The sequence below is a fragment of the Chionomys nivalis genome, chromosome 4 (genome assembly GCF_950005125.1).
Source record: "Chionomys nivalis chromosome 4, mChiNiv1.1, whole genome shotgun sequence".
Taxonomy (NCBI): Eukaryota; Metazoa; Chordata; class Mammalia; order Rodentia; family Cricetidae; genus Chionomys; species Chionomys nivalis.
The window spans coordinates 102,520,019-102,534,174 of NC_080089.1; the positions used below are offsets into that span (position 1 = coordinate 102,520,019).

At 45.1% G+C, this 14,156-nt stretch overlaps 1 protein-coding gene across 1 annotated transcript in view; it reads right to left on the reverse strand.

Moving 5' to 3' along the window:
• The window catches only part of Col6a5 (collagen type VI alpha 5 chain), a 121,521-nt gene extending 108,238 nt beyond the window's left edge, over positions 1 to 13,283 (reverse strand). The window contains exon 1 of the mRNA XM_057768747.1: positions 13,176 to 13,283. The gene's annotated coding sequence lies outside the window, so the exon portion shown is untranslated. The remainder of the gene's footprint in view (positions 1 to 13,175) is intronic.
• Between the last annotated feature and the right edge of the window lie 873 nt (positions 13,284 to 14,156).

The following is a 14,156-nucleotide window of genomic DNA, read 5'->3' on the forward strand; positions in this document are numbered from 1 at the left end:
CTTGCTCAACATGGGAAAGTGCTTAGTCTTACTGCAATTCGATGTGCCCTGTTTTGTTGATACCCATGGGAGACCTGCCTCTTCCTGAACAGAAATGGAGGAGTGGATTAGGGGATAGAAGGGGGGGGGGTCTAGAGGGAGGGGCTGTAAGGAGAGGAGGGAGGGGAAACTGCAGCTAAGATGTAAAATAAATAAATAAACTTTTAAAAAAGATTTTTTATTTTATGTATGTAGGTGGTTCACCATATGCAGGCAGTTCCCTCGGAGATCAGAAGAGGGGGTGAGGGTCTGTGGAACTGGGGTTACAGATGGCTGTGAGCTGCCATGTGGGAACTAGGAATTGAACCCTGATCCTCTGGAATTGCTGCTGAGCCACGTCTCCAGCCCCAGTGCATATGCACTTAGCAGAGTATCTAACACATCATTGTCTACTCCACCATGGTGAAGAATTACCCCCAATGTTTTCTTCTTAGAGATAGAGTTTTGCTTCTTGGTGCTGCAACGTCAGGCCCAATAAAAGGCTTCTTTCTGGGGGAGGGAGTCTTGTGCTTGTCCTGTTCTCTGGAGGTGTCCACAGCTAAGGGGCTGTTAGGAGAGCAGCCTGAACTAGAAACACATGTGTTGTAATAAGAGCGGCGGGGCTGCGTCCCCGGCACCCGGCCGTATTACAACAGAGTGGCACCCAACGTGCTAATGAACTCCACGTAAAACCTGAGAGGGCTTAAAAAGGACACAGAGAGAATTTAAGACAGCTTTTTGCTGTTTGTGGGTTGCGTGCGGCAAAGAAATTGTCCTGACTCAGCCAACAGGAAAAAACTGGCTGTTTTAAAATGCCGGCTTTCTGCACTGTGCCGCCATTGCGATCTCTGTCTGGCTCCTGAGGGAGAAAGAATCTTTGAATGGAGCATTTGGAATAAAGTGCTACGATTTGTTTGATGGCAACTAGACTCGCTGTGTGCCTAAAAGGAAGTCATTGCAAGCTGTGGCTCAGGGTCACCAAATGGCTCTGAAGCAGGAGCGGCTCAACTCCGCCATGCTGAACTGTGCTGGTCTCAAGCAGGAACTACCGTAATTACTGTAATAACAGCACAGTTAAGGTTTAGACTGGGCAGGACACAGGCGGTACCGTATTATCTGTACATGGTGCAACTTAAGTTTTTGAGAAGTGCTTAACATTTTAAGAAATGCTCCTGGATAGTAAAAAAATTACAGATTCACAATAGTACAGATTCAGACACTGTTGGATGAATGTACGTAGGCTTGAGAGAGAGAAAAAAATATATAAAGAATAAAGTTAATGTCTTTAAAAAAAGGGTAAAGTCTTTAAAGAGACAGAGTACAGATAATTATAGATTAAAAGAAATAAAGAAACATAAGCCACGTAAAAATGGAAAATTCACAGAGAGTCTGGATTCTTTGTATTATTGTGTTTTCTTTAGAATTTTTGACTGTGAAGGAGCTAAGTACAGAGAGACATTTCATTATATGGGCTGCCAAGCTAAACCAGAATGGACATAAGGGTATTATGATTTCAGAATATGGGTCTAAGGATATGATGCTTTGGAGAGGGTCTTCTTTTGTTTTCACAGAGGATGAGACTCTGTGGATTGCATCTATCCCAATATGGTATGATAGACCACGCCCTCCTGAAAGGTTGCTGTGAACACCTTCAGAAAATTACTTCACTCAACTGCCAACCGAGATGACCCTGACACACAGGTTACACCATGAAAGACCTAGTTAACGACGCCCCCATTCAGTAGGAAGCAGTTTGGAGAGAAAAACTGCGCCCATGTTCCCAAATATGGTTTATAAATGTTCTTTTACATTTAAAGGGGGATATGATATAGATATAAATAATTTGCATTGGTGTGGATTTGAAGGTCAATTTTGTTATATGTATATGCATATTTCTAATCTTGATTAAGGTATTGTGATTGTATAGTTCATTTAAAAATGTAATGTATATAGGTTGTTAATGGATAATCATCGATAATTGTCAAGCTTTTAGTCATGTTAGTTAGATTTTCTAGATGTGCATAGATATATTTCAGATAGGCATTCTTCATATCTTTCAAAGGCTACAGAATATGGCATTTAAGTGTTTTAATAACTTAGGGCTTTTCATGACAATGAGACACGTCTGCTCCTGACAGCACCAATCTACTTCAAGAGGAAGATGGGCATCGAAGAGGATCCTTATGGAGTTTGATAGCCATTTGGGCAAGAAACTGCTCTTGCCTGGACTGTTAAACAAAGAACCCACAGAGAGAGGACTGCTGAACTTGCCTAAAGGTGAGATGTTCTTTCGGGGTTCCTGATTCGTGAAAGAGTCTGTGAGACATTCTGCAGGACACAGCAAAAAGTGACTGAACTGTCTTTGGAATTTCCTGCTTCATGGAAGAGTCTGCTGGATACTATGGGCCTGTAGGCTGAAGATGGATGCCACAACAGTACAGAGGAACTTTGAGTGACTGTCCAGGCAGCGAAATGTCTCTGTCATTTCTAGAGTTTTGGATTTCTTGTTTACTTAGGTAATATTATATCCTTCTGGAGTCTTTGATGGAGTTGAAGAATGGATAGATAGTTATAGTTTTCCTTAGTTATGATAAGAGATAAAATAGATGTAAATATTGTAACTGTAATTCTTGCTTGATAACCATTTTGTTATATGTAATCTTACTATGTTAAAGTGAAAGCCTTTCTTTTCTGTTTAAACAGAAAAAGGGGAAATGATGGAGGTGGTTCTTGTATTTTATCTGTTGCTTTCATTGGTTAACTAATAAAGAAAACTGCCTTAGCCCATTTGATAGGCCAAACCTTAGGTGGGTGGAGTAAACAGAAGAGAATGCTGGGAGAAAGAAGCTGAGTCAGGGAGTCGCCATGATTCTCCTACTCCAGACAGACGCAGGTTAAGATCTTTCCTGGTAAGCCAGCTCGTGGTACTACACAGAATATTAGAAATGGGTTATATCAATATGTAAGAGCTAGCCAATAAGAGGCCGGAACTAATGGGCCAGGCAGTGTTTAAAAGAATACAGTTTCCGTGTAATTATTTCGGGGCATAAGCTAGCCATGTGGGCGGCCGGGTGCCAGAGACGCAGCCCCGCCGCTCATATTACAACACACATGGGGAGATGGCAGTGGAATTGGCAGCCAAGCAATTGTGGCGGCAAAGGCAGCAGCAGTGAGGTGACAGCAGGTTCAGTAACAGCAGCAATAGCAGCTGTGCCCAGAGAGTGCTCAGGGCAGAGGAGAGGGGGAGCAGAGATGCCAGGGGCAATGAGGGATGAGGGCAGATGAGGAGCTTAGGCTCAAGAAGGACCTGGAAAGAAAAAGTGGGGGTGGCTGGAAAAGTCCCAGAGAACTGCCAAATCTTAAAGACACTATGGCCTGAGAGTTGTAAGGGCTAGCTAGCCACTGTCACTAGCCACTGTCTAGGGTTAAAGATCCCAACACACTGGGCCTAAGAACACTCGTCATTGATGGGCTAAGGGTCCCAATCCCAACACCCATACCTGTTTAAGAGCTCTAAGAAGGTGCCAGTTTGGGCTGCTAGCTATTTGTGGCGGCTGCTGCTGCTGCTGCTGCTGCTGTAGGCCAGAACGACAATAGTTGCCAGCTAGAGCTGTTGCCAGTTATACCCTCCCCAGGGCAATGCACCTAACACGTGAGTGTCTGGGAACCTATCTCTTCGGCTTCTAAAGTGTGGAGCAAGAGGTCCTTGGCTCTCAGTTTGGAGCTTTAAGTCTCTACATCACTAATCCAACCTCAGCACCCAAACCAGCCTTGCCAGCAACAAAAGAGGACGCAGTTCTATCTGCATAGAGTCAGCTGGTTGGTAACAAACCATCACAGCAGAAGATCTCGGTAATTAGGGGTGCCTTAATTACGTTTCAAAGACTCTCCCTACTCTAAAATTGTATAATTCTTTAACAATACGTTGAAAAGAATTTAGTGGTGCAAATGAATTATATTTTAGCAATTTCAGTCTCTAGAGTAGATACAACCCAAACCAGACTGGGGACTTAAGGAAATGACAAGTTTGAATAGCTTCCAAGAGAACCAAATCATCCTCACGCTTTGCAGCTCAGAGAAGCTGGTGGGAATTTCAGCTAGCATCACCTCTGAAGGGGGACCCAAGTCACTTGAGGAGGGAGAGTTAAACCACCCATCTAGAAAGTAGAGTCCACACATTTGATACTGGGCAGCATCACTTGTTCTGACAGCTATACTTCCCGTTGTTACCAGGGAAACCAATGTTTCCTTTTGGGTTCCCTGTGTCTCATTAATAAAGGAATCTACAAACCTACTCAGAAGGAAGCTTGAGGACAATTCTATTGGGGTTTATAAAAATAAAAATAAAAAAGCAACAGGCCACACTGCAAATCTTGACAAGCTTCCTGGAGGAGAGAAGAGATGGAGAAGGGAGAGAGAGAAAAAACAAATGGCCAAAGGAGTGGCAATTCTTCAGAGAAAGAATGAGAAAAGCCAGAGTACCAGGGAAAGCGTGCTTAAGCTTTCAGCCAGTATCTGAAGATTTCAAGAAAGGAAAAAGAAAAACATGCTTAGAGCCGGCTGAGGGTCGGGGTTCAGAGGGCACCAAGTCTAGGAACTTGGGCTCCAAGAATAGCACCAGGGAAGTAGGGGAGAAACCGAGATGACTTATTCAGAAATGAAAAACACTCCCAAAGCTGGGAGTGGGCTAGTGGGGGAGGAAGGGCCCAGAAAGCATGGATCATAAGGCAGACAATATCTTACAGGACTTTACACAGTACCTGTCTCTCTAGTTTGTACCTAGCTTTCTCAAGCATGCTCAGTTCATTAGATGAAGCCCAGGTGAGGACAAGCTCCCAGCATCCTCTTCATACTGACCGAACATGTTCCATGTAATACATGAAGCCCAGGTGGAGAAGGGTCTCCACCCTGTTCCCTGCAGGCTGGCTTCCCTCATAGTTAATCCTAGCAGTTCCTGATCCAGCCCCAATTCTCTTGTCACGCTATGGGATAGTCTTTTTAGTTACAAGCATGCAATTGAGGTCTCGAAGAGACTTGGTGAATCGGGATGAGAGAACATTAACAAAGATTTTTTTTAATGGAATACATTTTATGTCCATATATAATGTTCTCACCATATACAGAGAAGAGGAGATGGTTTTCTGAAGCAATAATGTTAGCATTCATTTGTGGCTCGCAAGATGTTCAGAAGGCAGTTAGCAAAGGGGATCGCTCAAGGATTTTTTTCAATAGTGCCACTGTAATAAGTGTTTAGTCTCTCCAAGTGACTATTTGAAAGGACAAATATAATTTAGACAGATATCTACCATGCCTGAGGACAAAGTCCCATTAGTCATAATGCTCTCTCCTTCCCACTCCCAGCCCCCTACCTCACCCCACCCCCACTTCTGTCTTCCCACATTGCCAAGGATTGTACTTAGAAAGGCTTAAGGAGCAAATCTTCTGTGCTTTCCTACCTCCCAACCTCCTCCAACACTGAGACAAAAACATTGGTTTTGCGCTGGTGGTATTTCCCCTATATTAGATCTTTCCTCTCTCAGCCCTTGGGGTTTTTTATTGTTTTTATTGAGCTATACATTTTTGTCTGCTCCCCTCCCTTCCTCTCCTTTCCCCTTCTACCCCCTCCCATGACCCCCATGCTCCCAGTTTACTCAGGAGCTCTTGTCTTTCTCTCCTTCCTCTGTAGATCCATGCATGTCTCTCTTAAGGTCCTCTTTGTTGTCTAGATTCTCTGGGGTTGAGAATTTTAACAAAGATTTTTAAAGCTCATGGAAAGGCTTGCGATTTTCTGGCAGAGTCAGACACTAAAGAAGCCAGCGATTAATTAATAAGTTATAACACAACAAAGGCATTGGGGTGTCTTAAATCCTCTGGGTTTCCACTGCTTGTGTAAACAGTTTATCAGAAGTTTACACAGCTAAATCCTAGCTCTAAAGCAGCTTATTAAATAGCATCCTGGAACCAACACTCTTTTTTTTAGTTTACTTATTTATTAAAGATTTCTGCCTCCTCCCTGCCACCGCCTCCCATTTCCCTCCCCCTCCCCCAGTTAAGTCCCCCTCCCTCAGCAGCCTGAAGAGCAGTCAGGGTGGAACTACCACGCTTAATTTGTTTTCCTTCCTTTCCTTTTGCAGCTAAAGGAACAAGAAGAAATGAATGAGAGTAGAGAATTAGTCAGGCTGCCCCTTCTGTCCTCCACTGAGTCTCCTTTCCCCTGGTGCCTACCGTCCTCTCTGCCTAGTTCAGCATTCCTCATGTGGGGCAAATGCCCCAGTGCAGACCAGGGCCAAGCTTGCACCAGAGTAAGGAACTCAAGCGAAAAGAAAAAGGTCATGACTATGGGAACCACAGTCCAGCTGGTGACAGCCCCAGACCACACAGGCTTGCCTTTCCAGCTGGGGATCCGAGGTCTATTGAAGTTGAAGGGCAAATCCAAGGTCATGTTGCTGCTGGTGCTTTGGCCTATCTCTGAGAGCATCTGGAATACATATTTCGTTTTCCCATCACTAGGAATAATGAGGGGCCAAGCTTTATTTTCCTGTCGTCATGTGGGTGCTATATGGCTCTGCTGTCTTTGGCTTTTGTGGTTTTCTTATTTCTTCCCTGGCTCCAGTCCTCAGAGAATGTGTGATCTTCCCCACACCCCAGAGTCCACCAACACACCCAATGCCCACCCAAGTTTTGGACGACCAACTCTATCCTCCTACCAGCCACACCGCACATTTTACCATATGCTGTGACTCCTGATGGGATTTTCTCAATGCATTTCCTCTTCCATCCTGGACAGCTACTGACAGCAGAACCTCTCCTCTCCCCACTGATGGCAGAACTGGGTACCTCACCTTTCACCAATGAAAGTCTCAATTGTCTAGCTCAGTGTCTGCTCAAAAAAGTTTTTAAGAAAAATGTGTTGAATTGGGTTAATTATTCAGAAAATGATCAGAGGCTCCAGCTAGCCATTGCCACTCACTGGCCTATTAAACATCCCACTGCAGCATGCCAGGCACTTTTAGAAAAAAATGGCCTTGTTTTGACTGTCTTGAGAATGACAAAGTAGCGTGCTACGCATGAGAAGCAAATTCTCCAGTTTAAGCACCCCATACCAAGCCCATATGTGCTATTCAAACCTTATTGTCAACTTGACTGGATTAGAATCACTAAAGAACACATCTTTGTGCCTGGCTTTGAGTTTGTTTCTGAGAGGTTTAAAAAAGGTGGGAAGACCACCTGGATATAGATGATGGGCTGGGGTCCCAGGCCAAATAAGAGGGGGAGTGGAGCTGCAGGACGGCTCAGTTGCTAAAGTGCAGGCTTTGCAATCATGAGGACCTTAGTTGAATTCCCACCATCCATGTATAAAACCAAGCATGCACCTGTAATCCCATCACTGGGGAGGCAGAGGCAGGAAGATCCCGGGTATCCACTGGACAGCAAGCCTACTCTCATTGGTAAGCTCCAGGCCAATGAGAGATCCTGTCTCAAAGGAAGTAGGCAATGTGGCTGAAGAGGTTGTCCCCCGGCTGCACACTTGCGCAGTGCACACATGTGCATGCACGCGCGCGCACACACACACATACACACACACACGGGAATATAATTTTTAAAATATAGAATATAGCCAAGTGTGATGGTACATACCTTTAATCCCAGCACTCAAGAGGTAGAGGCAGGTAGATTTCTGTGAGTTCAAGGCCAGTCTAGTCTATATATTGAGTTCCAGGACAGCCACAGCTGTGTAGAGAGACCCTATCTAAAAGGAAAACACAAACAAATATAGAGCGATGTGGTCTGAGCACCAATATCCATCTCTTTCTGCTTTGCCTTCTGCCACTGTGCATTTCCCACCCTAACTATGAACAAAACTAAGTCCTCCCTTGCTTCCTTAAGCTGGTTCTCGTCATGTGTTTGCCATGTGAACAAATGGAGTAACTAACATTCCACCCTACCATATCAGGCTGTTCTTGACCCACCCCTGGGGGATGAACAACTCCAGCAGAGAGTGTATAGAGACAGTCCTAGCTTCACCTTGGCAATAAACAGAGGCCCCAGGGCTGGCTCAGGGTGTGTGAAAACAGAAAGGAGTTTAGCCTGCAACATAGAACCAAAAATATGAAGACCTCGTCTTTCCATGAAACAAAAGCAGTGCATTTCCCAAGTCATGTCTGATGGAGGAAGGTCATTGGTTAATTAATAAAGAAACTGCTTGGCCTCAAAGGTTAGAACATAGGTGGATAGAGTAAACAGAACAGAATGCTGGGAGGAAGAGGAAGTGAGGTAAGACGCCATGCCTCTGCTCTCCAGGGCAGACGCGATGAAGCTCTGACCCAGGATGGATGTAGGCTAGAATCTTCCTGGTAAGCGCACCTCGTGGTGCTACACACATTAATAGAAATGGGCCAAGCAGTGTTTATATGAATACAGTTTGTGTGTCGTTATTTTGGGGCATAAGCTAGCCAGGCGGCTGGGAGCTGGGTGGCAGGAACACGACCCGCAGCTCCGCCTGCAGCTCCCTTCTACAATGTCAACTCACGCTTCCCGTTCAACTGTCTTTCCTTCTCTCTGGATTCACTGGACTTTATATAGTCTGTATATATTTACATACATGAGCATACATGTATATGTACATATGTGCACTCACACAACACACACATGCATACTTTACCTATTCAGAAAACTTATCTTGAGTGCCAACTATACTCTTGGAACTGTTGAAGGTGGTTGAGATTTAGCAAGAGGAAAACAGACAAAAAGCTTACTTGAAGATTTCAGTTCTTTTTGTTTGCCCTTCTGAATGGCAAGAGCAGAGATCAAGCCTATCTTTTACCCCCACCCTCTTAAGTGCCTGGGGCAAAGTGAGTGCTAAGTGACAAAGGAAGGAAGGAAACGAGGAAAGTAGACAGGGAATACTCGTGTAAGGAGGAGGAAGAAGGAGGCATCATCTCAAAGGAAGGCATCAGCAAAACATTTGGCAAACAGCACAGAATTTGGGAAAGGCTTGACGAAAGGGGTGGTATCTGGAGCGGATTTGCAAGACTCCTGGAGTAGAAAAGGCAAAACGAGGACCATCAAACTGTTCTGGTACCTGGTGAATGAGTGACAGCAAATGTTGTATGTAGAAATAAGCAGTAGAGTGTGTGAGTGTGTGTGTCTACTGTGTGTCTGTGTGTCTACAGTGTGTCTGTGTCTGTGTGTCTACTGTGTGTCTGTGTGTCTACTGAGTGTCTGAGTGTTTTGGAGACTGGAGGCTGCTGTGTAGGCTGTGCCAAGGATAGAGAGAGGGCTTAGACAACAATGTAGAAAAGACAGGGTTGAAAGGACACAGTGGTGGAAGCTTTAGATGCCCTAGAGAGCTTTGCAGGAACTTAACTTTACCCTGTTGGCAACTGTGAGCAAGCAATTGGCTTTGGCTGGGAGAAGAGTGGGTACTGAGATGCATGGGATGCATGGGAAGGCTGGCTCTTTGCATCACATTCACACACAAAGTATAAATAAACAAATATTTAGAAAAAACAAAAGGAAAAAGGAAAAAAACTTATATTGCTAAACAGGGCACTGTGCTAGGCTATCAAAATGCATTACAAACCTCTGCTGTAGCTGAGCCTATCTTACAAATAGACGAAGAAGGTCTATGACTCTGCAGGAAAGTGGAACTGTCCTCACTTGTTAGCTCTCTGGTCACTGTGAGAAAATATTGGTAGTATGCACTTGAGTAGATATAGTTAAGCTTTTAGCAATACTCATATATAAATAATTGACATATAATTATAAATTATACTTACCTATTAGTCAAGAAGTCTGGCCAGACTTTTGACAATACTTTTAAATTTCATTAAATTATTATATTACAACTTACCCAAATTTATGTTTTTAGTTCCTGGTTGTTAAAAAAGACAAGTAGCCTAAAAATTAGCTATATAATTAGAAAGTTAATAAAGGTTATCATCCATTCACTATATCCACTATGTGGAAAACATTATTTATATGCACTGTCTATTTCACTTCAGTTCTCTCTTTGGTTGTGTGAAGTAAAGATAATTATACCCATTCTACAGAGAGACAGGGCCTCCAGCAGTTATCATAGCTTGTCCAAAGGCTTGAAGTCTCTTGACTACAAAGATATTTTTCCAATGCAATACTTCATCTATCTAATGTTTTTATTCTATCATTCTGGTCTCTTCGTATCCTTGTTACCTTCCAAGATAGAAATTAGCCTAACAAATCACTCCATACTAAGAGAACGGGCTTAAAGTATCAACTGGGACCACCAAATAATGTAAAACATAAAGGCAGCCTTTCAGAGGCCAGACCTTGAATCAATTATGACCCCCAAAAAGTAGTGTAAGGGTAAAAATTCACACAGGTCAGAGGAAGTAGGTACCACAGAGCACCCGGGGCTAGAGAGGTAACAAAACAGTGGCAGTTGGCACACACATAGCCTGTTCTCAGGAAGCACATATCACTGCTCTTATATATTGAGACCAGTGTTGCCCAGTGCACCCTTCCTCAGCCTTTGTGTCTGCCCACAAACCTGAATCTGAAATCCTGAGTGATGGGGATTCATCAAAGCCAAAGCACTGCCCAGAAAGTAAACCCCCCTAGTGAGCATAGGCCCTCCACTACGAGAGATGCAGAGAGATCTGGGTACATGGTCCACCCTGAGAACTCATTCCCTTCAGACGGTGATTTGAAGTTGATGAAGAGAAAAGCAATATCAGAAATACCATGAAAACAAAACACATGCTGAGGGCTGGGGAGATGGCTCAATCTGTAAAGGGCTTGCCACTCAGACACAGGGCCCCGAGTTCAACCCCAGAACCACATAAAAAGCCAAGCTTACTGCTGCACTCTTGTAACCCCAGCACCCAACACCACATAAGCTAGGCATGGGAGTGCATACCTGGCTTCCTAGAATTTAGGAAGGAGACTGGAGAATTGGAAGTCTAAAGTCATCCTTATCTTCATGGTTCAAGGACAGCCTAGACTAAGAAAAACTTCCTTAAGCTTTTTCTTTCTCTTTGAAGGGAGACTCTGGGTAGATGTCCTAGTGAAATTCCTGAACCTCAGCGCCAAGGGCAGGTGGCAGTCTGCCCAGGGCCCAAACCACCCAAAATGCCTGGCAAGACAGGCTGGTGGTACCCAACTGTCATTCCGCAACACTAGGGAGACTGAGGTAGGAGGCTCTCAGCGAGTTCAAAACCACGATGAGCTACAGATTTTAAAATAAAAACTAAAACACTAGCCACATGATTGTGGCTGAAGGATGGGTTTCCTTTTCCTGGTGGCAGCTGCAATTGCATCTCTTCGCCAAGTTGTGGCCCTTCCTGGGTGTGAGAAGCCAAGTTACCAAACAGGCTAAGCAGCATCCCTGAGGTTTGCTGGCCAGTCAGCTCAGCCTCATTGGTGAACTCCAGATTTAGTAAGAGACCCTCATCTCCGTAAACAAGGCAGGCGTGGGAAGAACAGCCTCAGAGGCTGGCCTCTGGCCTCCATACACGTGTGCACCCGCACACACGTGTGCACAGACACACATCACAAACTTCACACTGCATTACAGAAAGTGCTGCGCACATGCTCACTGAAACAGACTTGATTCAGAAAACTGGCAGCTGCAAACCGTCTTTGCAGGCTTACGACACTATTAGCAAAGCCTCCTGATTTTACTGACATTACTAAAACTGTTTTTCCAGACACTTTGATCAGTATATGATCATATGTTGAGTTTTATTTCTCTGTTTTATCTGATAGGCGAATGGTCACTCGGTGTATTCATAAGCCTATGACCAGTAGGGAATATCAGAGAAATACTTTGGAATAAAACTGGCAAGTGCTGAACCAAAGCACCACACACTTATTGCACCTGTTGAAGAGAGGGAAATCTGAGAAAGATCTGCAAAGAAAATTGGTACCCAAAAGTGTAGGGATAAGCCCGGCCCATTAGGGGGCGTGTTCGCCTCGGGTATTTGTGCCTTCATTATCAAGTATTTAATGAGCTGGGCTCTCGGCAAAAATGAAGAGCCAGTTCATCTGAAGGGATGATTCAGAACCTTGGGGAATTGTGTTTTTCACATCAATTCTTTAGAAGTCTTGGGATGCCCTAGGGGCTAGGCTAACATGATGGCTCAACCAGTAAAGGTGCTTGCTGCCAAGACTGGAGACGTGAGTTCAATCCCCAGAATCCACGTAGTGAAAGGAGAGAACTAACTCCCTCTACTCGTCCTCTGACCTCCAGAAGTACATCAGTGGAACGTGTGGACACACACACACGTACACACAAAGAAAAATTAGTATCCTATTTATTTGTAAACTGTAGCACAATAAACTTAAGTATGCCAGACCAAGAAGTCTATCTTGCCAATGTGGATTTTTCTTAAAGATTTTGTTTGGAATTCATAAAATAAATTACATCTCTTCCAAAATTTCTAACCACTCATCCTAAATTGACAACAATAGCAATGAAAATTAACTTCAGAAGGGACAGCTGAGTGCTGAAAACCAGACTCCACGTGGCCTGCGAAACACTCAGGGATCTCCGAAGGCTCCCCCAGGAGACATCGCAGGCCTCCATATGGAGATTCTGAGAGCAGGTAATTCCCTTAGCACAGGGAAGAACCTTCGCTGGGGTTCCACACACACCAGAAACTCCGCAGTGTTTGTGGAAGCCTTGGATGCTGCTTTGAGGAAACCTCACAGACCAGTTTAGAGCTTGAGGCCAGACACCAATTCCCACAGTATATCAGAACATTCTGGAATCCACCCACAGCATCTGCCGTCTTGTGTCTCAGGGTCTGAACAACTACCACTGGATCCGAGGGCTCTCTGCATGAGCATTAGTCCCCAAAGGTTAGACTGAATGGCCTGGCCGAGAGCATGGGGAACCGGTTAAAACCTCTCAGATTCAGATTCAACAGGTCTGAGATCCCCAGCCCCACCCCCCACTGCCGCCTCCCACCCCCTCCCCCCCGCGGGGCCAGGCATTTCTAAGAGATTCCTAACACTTGGAAACCACACTCGCTGAGATCCCCTTCTATTCTAAGCTTCTAACTTTTAGGGACCTCGGTTTCTTCTGAGCCTCGAACCTGAAGCACAAGCAAAATCTGCAGAGGAAGAGTCTCCTCAGACCCTGAGGCTCAGGTCCGGACCCTGCACGCCACACTCACCCGGGTTTCCTGGGGTCCCCAAGGTTCCTGGGGCGCCCCGCGCTGCAGCCCTGTGTGCCCTGAAGCGCGAGCCTAGCCTCCGGGTTCAGGCTGAGTCGTGGCAGGTGCTGCGGAGTACCAAGGGCTCTTTTATGTCATTGCTGACTTGTGCCTTGGCCGGGCTCCCTCAGGGACTAATGCTTTGCAGAACTCCAGCGGGCAGAGGTCTCCAGCTGTTCATTGGCGTGACCTACTGCGGGGTCTTAAGGCAGCCACATGAACTTGGCAAGGCAAAGTTTCTCAGAAATCCACAACCATTTCAGCTGGCTGAGGTCACTATAGCTACTGAGGCCGAGGAATCTTGCAATTCTTCAAAGCTAGCCAACAGGGAACCAGAAAACAACTCCTAGGAGGCTAGACCCTAAGGGGGGGGGGGGTGCATAAAAAAGACAAAAAGCTAACTTCAGCAGCGCAGAGTTTGACCTGGCATTTCTAAAACGAGTGGCAGGGGCGCGCGGGGGTGGGTTTAAGGAAAGTACAGGTGTGATTCGTACATATGTATCAGAGTACAGCAGACCTGAAAGCATCGAGTACCCTTGCATATTGTTAACATTTGGCTTTCGTTTTCCTTTCATGGGCTTGTATTCCGGCTTGAGATTTCACCATAACACACACACAAACACCAGGCTGCCTGTGAAGACACCTGCTGAAGGTACTTGCAAAGTTCAGACTATCGCAAGAGCCCTGGGGCTCCCCCTCGCTGAGCAAGCACCTGAAGAGCACCAGGCTCCCCCATACTGCATTGCTTCTGAGGAACCTCAGTTACTTTTCCTAACTTGGGTTGCACTCTGTATTTCCTCTGCAAAGAGGTAAAGCATTGAGTGAAGGGAAAGAAACCCTGCATCTTCAAGTGCAGAAAGATTTTTAAATTTTCGTCAGACTTTATCATTACTTATATTTGCTGTTCATTAACCCAGCGTGCACGGTGCATATCTTCTGCAA